The sequence below is a fragment of the Acartia tonsa genome, chromosome 3 (genome assembly GCF_053477335.1).
Source record: "Acartia tonsa isolate MP-2025a chromosome 3, ASM5347733v1, whole genome shotgun sequence".
Taxonomy (NCBI): domain Eukaryota; kingdom Metazoa; phylum Arthropoda; class Copepoda; order Calanoida; family Acartiidae; genus Acartia; species Acartia tonsa.
In genome coordinates, this window is record NC_137262.1 from 4626600 (window position 1) to 4637268 (window position 10669).

The following is a 10669-nucleotide window of genomic DNA, read 5'->3' on the forward strand; positions in this document are numbered from 1 at the left end:
AGCAACTCTATAATCATTACCAGAATGTCCGTACGTCCATTTTAAACCTGTTGATTTTTTTTACTTTTTTAACAACACATTTTTATGTGATCTAATTATCTGATTGAGCTGATTTTTGATATAATGATTCCTGGGACAACAAAGTATAGCTATAATGTTATAAGCGAAGCAGCTCTATAATCAAGTCTTAAAATTGTAATCATTTTCATACACATTATCCTGTATCAAGCAGTTTATCATCAAATTTACTTACAATTTTGCTTCGACTCTTATACATTTATATTCTGATTATTTAGTTCTGACACTATACAAGTGTTAATGTCCGTTGGTCCTACCGTTTTAGTGCTTTGCTGTTATGGATGTTGTCATCCTTGTAATGATAATGGTTCACTTTCGGCGTTTTAAACAATAAATCATGATGCAGCAAAGGTAAATCTAGAAGGTGGGATAAAACAAATATAAACCATTTGACAAAAATTAATTTTAAAACTAATTTTTTACTTATTCAATTATTAAAAACTGATATAATACATATTTCATGATAAAGTTTATTAACAAAATGGAACAAATAAACAATATAAAATCACATCAGTTTAATAAAATATCAACTTTGGTTCAGTATGGTTCAATACATTAGACAAACAAAGATAATATATTCTTCATACATCATGGCAGATCTTAACCCTTTACAGTCGGGCCCCTAGCCGCACCTTAATCGGTCGGGGGGGGGGGGGCGTTGAACGCCCCCCCTTATTATCTCAGTTCCTATTAGAGCTAGAGGGCTAAATTTTTTTGTGCAAGTCCCCTGTTTGATAATGAATTTCCGACCTTTTATAGGTCTAAGTCAATTTTCGCTTCCTTCACCCTTTTATTTAACAACCTTTGTTTTTAGGTCTTTTTTTACTTAAAAATTTCAAACGGCTGTATTTTTCTTATTTTTAAAGCTAGAAGAAAATTTTTTTTCCAGAAAATGTTTATCTTTATGTAAATTTTACATTAGAAATATCAAAATATAAATTTCAGCGGCCGCAGCTGTACTTGGCAGCTGCCAGCCGCCGCAGTCGGCGGTCGGCGGGAAAACGGCGGCGGATCTTCATGAAATTTTAATACGTTATATAGACATGTCAGAAAAGCTTAAGTTTAAAATTTGAAGTCTCTAAGTCAAAAATTGCGGCCACAGGAGCCTTTTAAAGATTTCTGGAGACCTGGAGGATCAGGACCTGCAGGATCATACCTGGAACCTGAAAGTGACTTGAACACCTGTATTTCATATAAGGATGTACTACTAGAGGATTTTTTAGTAATTTGGTATGATAAAATGCTTTGTTTTAGTCAAAAAAATATTTTTGCTCTTTACCTGGATGACCCTGCCAGGTTTGCTGGCATCCTGTGCCCGCCAGGATGGAGATATTCAAAAAATTTCAACTCTCAGTTATGTTTCATACCCATACTTAAAAAGTCAAGCAGTTTGGGCTCTTTATCTTTCACACACAGAAAATGAGATAGAAAAAACCGGATGGGGGGGCGTTCAACGCCCCCCCCCCCCCGACCGTTAAGGGTTAATCTAGAAAATAGAATAAAGATCAATAATAATATTACAGATGGGTTAACAAAAATGTTTGGCTATAGTACCTACAGTTCAAATAATTGGGAAGATGAGGGATTTAGAAAGGGATCATTGGATTATAAATTATTCTTTTCTAAATTATTATTAGCAGAATCTTTTAAGTTTGACATACATGAATTTTTAAGACTCTGCAAAATAACATATTCAAGTAGCTTGAATATTTAAATATAGAAATATTTGATTATAAATGCAATTTAATTTACTAAAAATATTAACCTGGTGTTAATCCAAATCATATTTTTGGCTGATGTACCCAATCATAATTTCCATCTAAAAAACATATTACTTTTAATATTCTAAAACTAACAAAGCTATTCTAAACTAATGTTATCCCTATGCAGTCTGTCTTTTTAGAAATGTATAAAATTGGCACCTTCTAAAGTTACAGGTTGATCCTTGAAAATTCAGTCTATGAATTATTTTGCCTGTCATTGTATTATATAGTAATCTTTTTAAATCTTTAGGATATAATTGATTAACTTTAACTTATTTTGTCTGTTGATCCCTTTTGTTCAGACATATTGTGTTTCTAGAGAAAACAATATATGGGCTGCTATATAAGACTTTGTTATGCAAAGATTATTCTTACGGTATAGCATTTAAACTTTAAATCAGTTGGTCTAGTTTTGCATCTAAAATACTACAGCAGAGACTGCGCATATGATTATTGTAAGCCTTGTTTATTTATAGATTCAGTTCATTTTCTACTTGGCCTTAGTCAAAAAGATCTATATCATTGAAAAATTTAGAATTGTTATGACTAAACAGATTTCATACTGTAAATGAAAAACGACGAAAAATAATTCATGCTTATGTGGTAATACGACACCCATACGGACAGGCCCAATACAGAGTTGCTTCGCTGTGACTTATGATAACAAACCCACCGCACTAATCCTATTATATCACTATCCATCTCATGACCGCTGTTAACCCCGCACCCGGCGGTCAAACTAAGCCTGCCTAAATGTGGGGAGGGGACTTGAACATGCAACTATCACGAGTCCATCATGCACTTATATAATCGGGAGGCACTGCCTCCCCTTTTACCACCGCTGCCCCCACAGCCTGTCTACCGTCGGGCGCTAAGCCCTAGCGCCCCACACCCCCTTCAAACCTAACTATTGTCATATTTTTGTTGTATATATATAGTAAACATAACTTGTAAATATTATTCAGTTTAAATATATAATTCTGTATGATTGAATCCTGCTTGTTTGTTTGGTAGAATACTTAAAGGCTAGGGCCCGTTGAATCCGAACTCGTTACCCCGTGGGCCGAGTACGCTCGGCTTACCAGAACTTGGTGTCAGCGTGTTTCAATCGAGCCTTACAGAACTAGCCTATTCTACCTCTGATTGGACCCTTTGGCAAGTAAGGGGACAATCAGCCGCCAACTGAGAAGCCAACTGACCCGTGAGACGGCCTTTTTAGGTCGAATTTCCATCATTTTGAACGCAATATGTGGGCCTCTGGCCTACGGCAAGCAGATTTAGCCTGCTAAAAGCGCCAGTTAAGACGCTTTGTCCGTGTCGTGTAGGAGTAGCGCTAGGTGCGCAGCCACGGCAACCGGATAATTTAGCTCAGACGGCTACAAAACTGAGTCTAAATTGGCAAGTGTAGCTGGGACAAGCCCCAGGACACCCAGGCCAAACCTACGAGACAGACAGCTGTGTGCTGGTCTCCCTAAGAAGGCAATGTGTGGCTGCGAAGCTTCAGCACACAAGTAAGCCCTACCACTGCGACGGATAGCAGATTTTGAGCCACAGGCACGGCAGGACGGGACATTCCCTGCCGCTGTCTCCCAGGATTCGAACCCGAGGCGCTGTAGGACGGGCCATTCCCTGCCGCCATTTGTCGGGATTCGAACCAGCGGCGCTGTAGGACGGGTCATTCCCTACCGCCGTCACCCCTCTGAACCTTGCAGGACGGACATTCCCTGCTGCCAGTGCTTCCAGAATCACACCTAGAGCTCCTAGTGATAACAACACATCACTGTGTATAAAAAGTCAACCAAGTGATAAAAATAAATATAAAATTGTTGACCAAGTGATAATTAATAAGCTCTAGTGATTCGAAGCTACAGTCTAAGCCACCATGGTAAGCGATACCACCATAGCTGCGGTGCGGCCACCACCAAAGTTTCTGCCAACCCCAGCCGAACGAGAGGCCCCCTTGTCTCAAGGGCAGGACCTCCACTTCCCCTGCCATATCAGGGTGAGGTTTCCTACTCCTGACCCTGCCCAGCATGTACAGGTTGATGCCATGGTTGATTCTGGCAACCGTGTACCAGGGTCTGCTGTAATTTCTGAGCACCTCATGCACGCGATGGGCGTGCAACGCATGTTGATTCCGGACAACACCCAGATCCTGACTGCTAATGAGGAAGGCCAGCCCCTCCAGGTAATTGGAAAATTAAAAGAGTTATATATGGCAGTTTCACACACTCTTATACTCCATCTATACCACGTGACTGTGGTCCGAAACCTCTCCCACCCTCTGAACTTGGGTGGGTATTTTCTCAAGGAGTTCGGAACTAGGCTCTGTTTCGACATGCAACCACCTTGCTTGTGGGCGCGTGGGGAGTTTATCCCACTCCGTGGCGTCCCCATTGACCGGGAGACAGCCGAGAGAGAGCTAAGCTATGAGGGGCCTCTGCCAGGCCCCCTGCCTGAGCAGCCGCGTGTGGTTGAGAAAGGCACACACTGGGTGGACGCTGAGCTCAACGCACACAAGGGCGCTAACCTGCTAGCCATGGGGTTGCCCCCAGTGCCCAAGGTGCCAAGGGAGAGCCTGCCAACAACGTTTCCTGAGATTGCCAGCCCTCCAGAACCCATCTTCTCCTCCGACATTTTTATCAACGGCCAGCCGTGTCCACCTGGCCCCCTCTACCTGGGACCTCCAGCCAGTCCACCAGCCAAGCCCGAGTCCAGACCCGTCAAGTCGCGGTCTGATGTACCCGGAGCCACACTCAACTCTCAGGCCCCAGCCTCTCCCGGCGCCGTGCCCGTCAAGTCGCGGCCGGACGCCCACGGAGCCAAAGCTGGACCCAGCATTTTGGCCTCTCCCAGCGCCGAGCCCGTCAAATCGTGGCCGGACGCCCCCGGAGCCAAGCCTGGCTCCGACACGTCAGCCTCTCCAGACGCCGAGCCCGTCAAGTCGCGGCCGGTGGGTCCCGGAGCCAAGGCTGACCCCTCACCAGCCACGTATAGGCTGAGCGCTGTCACTCCAACTGACGGTCAACCACCCCAGCTCCGCACAGCCAAGCGGGTGGTCCTGCCTGGCCGCGGGGTTATGGCAGTCCCTGTTGAGCTAGTAGGCCATCGCACCAAGGATGCCATTCAACTAGCTGCCCCAGAACAGAGGTTTGGGGAGGACCTTGTTATTCCAGAGGGCCTGTATGCCCACAGGCCTGGCTCTGCCCCTGTGTTTAGAGTACTGGTGGTCAATGAGGGGGAGGTGCCCCTCTTGCTGGATGCTGGCCTCCCAGTGGCAGGGGAGCTGGTCAAACCTGACATTCTGGAAGTTTCTGATACGCCTCCCCCGCGTCTCCACTCGGTCCAAGAACCTGCTGAGCCTATAGACATGCAGGAGTTGTGGGAGGCCCTGGAGATGGAAGACAATGAGTTCCTACGCAAGGACCCCTTGCTCAAGAAGGAGGTCTGGACTACGTTGTCAGAGTACAGGGACGTCTTCTCTAATTCTACCCCCGGCTGCACAGATGTGGTTGAATTGCAGCTGCGCCTCAAGCCAGGGACCCAGCCGATCCGCCAGAGATTTAGGGATCTGAACCCGCGGCAAGAGGCTGAACTGGAGAAACAACTGGACACTTGGCTGCAGGAAGGAGTCATAGAGCCGTCGGACTCCGCCTGGAGCAGCCCCCTGGTGCCCATCAAGAAGAAGGACGGGAGCACCCGCTGGGCCGTCGACTACAGGGCCCTCAACAAGTGTCTGGAGCTGGACAGCTACCCCCTGCCTAGGATCCAGCAATTGGTGGAACGAGCTGGCGGGCACCGTGTCTACAGTGCTCTAGACGCGGTGGCCGCATACTACACCATCCGTGTGTCTGAGGATAGCCGGCCATGCACCGCCTTCACCACCCCCAGGGGCTTGTATCAATGGAAAAGGATGCCCTTTGGCCTGGCTACGGCACCGTCTGTCTATTCCAGGTTTATTGCAGGGGTCCTAAACCCACTAGGCACAGCCAACCTCCAGTCATACCTTGACGACGTCCTGACCTTCCACCAGGATACCTGGGCCCACCTGGCCAGGCTCCGAGAGGTCTTGGAAGCCCACCGCAGGGGAGGGATCCGCCTCAAGCCAGCCAAGACCAAGTTGTTCCGGTCCAAGGTGGATTATCTGGGTCACACCCTCAGCCGAGAGGGGATAGCCATGCAAGAGGACTATATTGACCGCATCTTGGACTGGCCAGCCCCTAGCACCCCCAAGGATTTGCTGGCGTTGCTGGGCTTCTTTGGATACTACCGCCTGTTCATCCCAGAGTATGCAGACCTCACCTACGAGATGAATCGGCAGAAGACGGCCAAGGCCCTAACCTGGACGCCTGAGATGGAAGCCCAGCTGCTGCAACTCAAGGACAAGTTCCGACAGGCCCCCATCCGAGCGCCGCCCAGGTTTGATTTACCAGCAGTGTTCCAGCTCACCACAGATTTCAGCAGCCGCGCCATCTCTGCCATACTGAGTCAATGCCAAGAGGGCAAGGAGAGGCTGATTGCCGCCGTGGGGCGCAAGACAACCGACCCTGAGACGCGCTACCCGTCCTGGAAGGGAGAGATGGCCGCCATTATCTATGGGATCCGAAAATTCCACGGCATCTTGTCCTACCGCAGCTTCCAGATCAACACTGATTCCTCTGCCCTGCTACAAATGAAATCACTGAACACATCCACAGGGATGGTGGCCCGCTGGCAGGAGGAGCTAGCGGCCTTAGACTTTACCGTCTGCCACAGGCCTGGCACCCAGAATACCAACGCCGACGCCCTCAGCCGCCGGGAAGATGCCAACATGCCAACGGCTAGCGCCGAAGAATTAGCAGAGCAGGCTGAGTATATCCACAACCTGGCCCAGCTAGGGGAGCCCGCAGCTAGCCGGCCTCCTGCCGCCCGACTGGATTCAGCTAGAGTATTGGAAGCCCAGACACAGGACCCCCTCCTGCTCCGTGTCCGCCAATGGGTGGCTGATGGCAAGGCCCCAACCAAGGCTGAGCTGCGTGGCAAGGAACGAGACGAGCAGCAGTACGCCAGCCGCTTCTCAGCCCTGGGCCTTGACGAGCATGGCTGCCTCACCACCACTGACCAGACTCTGACGGGAGAGAGGACAAGATACCTGCTGCCTTCGGCCCTCCAGCAGGAGGCGTTCTTTCTAGCCCATGGGACCCCCATGGCTGGGCACTTTGGGATGGACGCAACTATCGCCCGCGTTGCCATGCACTTCTGGTGGCCCAACCTAGCCCGTGACGTCCGCCTGATGGTACAAACCTGCCCTGAGTGTGTCCAGAAAGTTACCAAGGAGAGGCTGAAGCAGGGGATCCACGTGCCCTCCCGCCAGGGGTATCCACAGCAAGTCCTATTCATCGACCTGGTGGGGCCACTGCCAGAGACTCCAGCTGGGAACCGCTACATCCTCACCTGCCAAGATGGATTTAGCCGGTTTGTCAGCCTCTACGCCATCCCCAACAAGCGCACCCTCACGGTGGCTGAAGCCCTGTTGCACCGCCACCTGGCCACGTTCGGATGCCCCCTGAAGATCCATTCCGACAATGGAATGGAATTTACCGGCCAGGTATTCCAGGAACTGGCCTCCCGGCTTGAGATTGGCCTGACACATCCACCACCCTACAATCCGCAGTCCAACCGAGTGGAGAGGTTTCATAGGACGCTCAACACAGGCATGCGCCTGTTCCTAGACAGAGACGATAACAACTGGGAGCCCCACCTGCCTGCCATCGCCTTTGCCTACAACACTAAGGCCTGTAGGTCCACTGGTGTGACCCCGTTCCTGGCCTTCTTTGGGAGAGAGGCCAAACTTCCGGTGGACATGGTGCTACGGCTGCCAGAGACCGAATATGCTTCAGTTCCAGCCAACGTCCAAGCTCTGTTGCAGCGCTACTATGCAGTTTATGATGCCATCCAGCAGAAGGAGGAGGGAGCCATCAGGAGGAGCGCGGCAGCTTACGAAGGCACGGCCAAGTATGAGGTTGGAGACTTGGTCTGGTACCTGGCCCCTCGCCTGGTGCCAGGAAAGGCAGCCAAGATTACCAAGAGATGGACTGGCCCCTGGAAAGTAGTGAGGAAAGCTACAGAAGTCCATTATGTCATCAAACCTGCCTCTCCAGTAGCCAGGATCTCAGAAGTTACCGCGCATGTAGGCCGACTGCGCAAATACACTGGAGATGTGACTGCCCACCAGATCCCAGAGGACATCCAAGCTGACGTGGACGGCGACGAGGATGCCACCGAGCTGCCAGTTGGAGCGGCGGCGCCCGCAGCTAGCAACCCAGGAGAGTTCCCAGTGCACCAGCCAGCCGCAGCCGCCCCACAGCCTAGCGGCCAAGATCGTGACCCAGTGGAGGAAAACCTGCAGGAGCAACCCAACGAACCACCGCCGCCGCCGCCTGCACCAGAGCCACTCAGAGATGCCATCTGGAACCCTGACGCAGACATGGAGAACCTGCCAGCCAGCAGCGGACCTGTAGGAGAAGAGCCAGCCACTGCGATGGAAGAAGCCGCCCCAGAAGAAGAAGAAGAAGCCATGTGCCCCCTGCTGATGACAGCCATCCCCATCCGGGTAGGAGCTAGGAGGCCAAGCAACCTGAATCAAGCAGGCGCCCCCATGGAGTTCTATGCGCCCTTTGCCATCACCATTCCACCCTTAGGAACCACCAGAATCTGCCTAGGCCTCCGTGTCCAGTTACCAGCCGAGACAGAACTGATCCTGCAGACGAGGCAAAATTTCCAGCGGCGAGGCCTGGCCGTGGCCAACCCACGCCTAGAAGCCAACCAGGAGCTGACAATGCTGATCACCAATCACAGTCAGACCGAGCAACGAGTGTCCCGAGGAGCCTGTGTAGCCCGAGCTGTCCTCCATCGAGCTGTGCCCCAGGAACTGCCTGTCCGGCGCATGAGCCGGCTGTCGTATCCCCAGGTTCAAGGCCTGGTGTCTCAAGGGCCACGCAACCCTTGAAGGGGAGGTTGTGGTAATACGACACCCATACGGACAGGCCCAATACAGAGTTGCTTCGCTGTGACTTATGATAACAAACCCACCGCACTAATCCTATTATATCACTATCCATCTCATGACCGCTGTTAACCCCGCACCCGGCGGTCAAACTAAGCCTGCCTAAATGTGGGGAGGGGACTTGAACATGCAACTATCACGAGTCCATCATGCACTTATATAATCGGGAGGCACTGCCTCCCCTTTTACCACCGCTGCCCCCACAGCCTGTCTACCGTCGGGCGCTAAGCCCTAGCGCCCCACACCCCCTTCAAACCTAACTATTGTCATATTTTTGTTGTATATATATAGTAAACATAACTTGTAAATATTATTCAGTTTAAATATATAATTCTGTATGATTGAATCCTGCTTGTTTGTTTGGTAGAATACTTAAAGGCTAGGGCCCGTTGAATCCGAACTCGTTACCCCGTGGGCCGAGTACGCTCGGCTTACCAGACTTACTCTTAGTTGCTTTATCCAACCATCCAAAAACTTTTTTTACTGATGGAATAGGATTAGGTAGGGGGTTTGAGGGCACGGGCCAAGGCCACCAACTTCCCCTGTAAAAAAGTGTATGTAGTTATTGAGTCAATTTTAAAATTATTTTTAAGTCAAAACATAATGGAAAATTCTAACATTTTAACCAAAAGATACAGTGAAGTTTTTACCAGGATTTTAAAAAAGAAAATGAATAAAAGTATGTTAATTTTTGCTGCTAGCTCTTGTGAGCAAAATGATTCAATAAAGATATACCGTATTTATTCAAAATGAAATGAAAGTTAAAAATCACCTTTTTTCTCTACTGAGTATCTCTTCTGAATTTTTGACAACAGCGGCATCAGAGAATGATATCATACCAATTACTAAGAAAGTAACCTGAGGAACAAATAGAGCATAAACAAATGTCACAGACACCTTTAAACTTGTATTCTCTTTGAAAATCATGTTAATTTTATTGTATACATTATATATATGATTGATATTAAAATATTTTATTTTATACTTAAGTATAACTAACCACAAGTAGTAGTGAAAATTTCATGTTGTTGATGTTTGAAAGTTGTTTCAGTACTGGCAAGTTTACTCTCTCTTTCTGTCTATTTTATTCAGTTAAAAAATTGTGATTTACAAAAATATTATTCAAAGACGAGGAAGAAAAGTAAAAGTTTTCTTTGGGGCATGCATATTAAGGTTGTTGACCTTCCTCTCCTTACAAAAATGGCTTTTTTGTCAGGAACCAATAATAGTTATTATCGCATCGTATCATAAACACCTTTCCGCGGATTAAATATATATAATTATAGTTAAGCTTCTTTATAAATTTCAAATTAATTTAAAGTTTTATTATCATTTCTTAAGTATACCTACTCTCCTGATAACTTTAAACATATATTGAAGGTCCACTGAATACACGAATTCAACTTTCTATTCTTGGATCCTTACAAGGAGCCCAAAGTGAAGGATTAATTCTTTACAAACTTACAAAACCAAATCAACGCCTTTTTGTATGTATATATATAAACCACCCATGACCTAGTAACTTACAGATAGGAAAATATTCTATTTGCACAGTAAAAAAAGGACGATAACTGTAGCGAAAGACAGGATAAATCATGGATGGACAAACGGAAAAATGAGTTAGTGATCTTTGGTAAGTCATATCTTCTCACAAAATTTTTTTATTAGACTACCTTAAACAGAAGCCAATTAAATCACAGATACCCCTTAGTGTTATTGATGGATAGACAGACAAAGCGAATTATTTTGGTGCTTTGATACTAATAATCTGTGTAATTCGCAT

At 47.7% G+C, this 10669-nt stretch overlaps 1 long non-coding RNA gene across 2 annotated transcripts in view; it reads right to left on the reverse strand.

The window, feature by feature from the left end:
• The window catches only part of LOC145313102 (uncharacterized), a 205370-nt gene extending 195409 nt beyond the window's left edge, over positions 1–9961 (reverse strand). The window contains exons 1-4 of one of the 2 annotated variants that reach the window (XR_013877245.1): positions 9887–9961; positions 9659–9744; positions 9331–9428; positions 1844–1897 (exon numbers count right to left, since the gene is read on the reverse strand). This is a non-coding gene — a long non-coding RNA (uncharacterized LOC145313102). Of the gene's footprint in view, positions 1–1824; positions 1898–9330; positions 9429–9658; positions 9745–9886 lie in introns of those variants that run through there. The other variant, XR_013877244.1, reaches the window with a different exon arrangement.
• Positions 9962–10669: the final 708 nt, after the last annotated feature.